This window comes from Brassica oleracea, chromosome C3 (assembly GCF_000695525.1).
Source record: "Brassica oleracea var. oleracea cultivar TO1000 chromosome C3, BOL, whole genome shotgun sequence".
Classification (NCBI taxonomy): Eukaryota; Viridiplantae; Streptophyta; class Magnoliopsida; order Brassicales; family Brassicaceae; genus Brassica; species Brassica oleracea.
The window spans coordinates 56,426,889-56,427,280 of NC_027750.1; positions in this window are offsets into that span (position 1 = coordinate 56,426,889).

Sequence of the window (392 nt, forward strand, 5' to 3'; positions counted from 1 at the left end):
ATAACATATAAGGTTTCCTCATTTTTGTAATTTAAAGTCATTTTAAAAAATTTAAAATATAACATATAAGAAAAAATATATAAGGTTAATGTGATTGTTTATTTTTTTAATGGTTAATATGATTGTTTATTTTTTTTAATAATATAAAATTAAACAAAAATGAAGAAGGATGCAAAAATTGTTATCAAATTTTTATTATTCATAATCATTAATTGCCATATATATGTAAATCATATTAGGTAATTCCGTAGCTTTTATTTAAGGAAAGAATACATACTTCCTATATTTTAGATTATGAAATAATGTGACACCATTAGATTAAACTATACTTTATATTAGATGCTCTAGAATTCTTTAAAATAGAATTTAGAAGGCATTTAGAGTGCCACCTA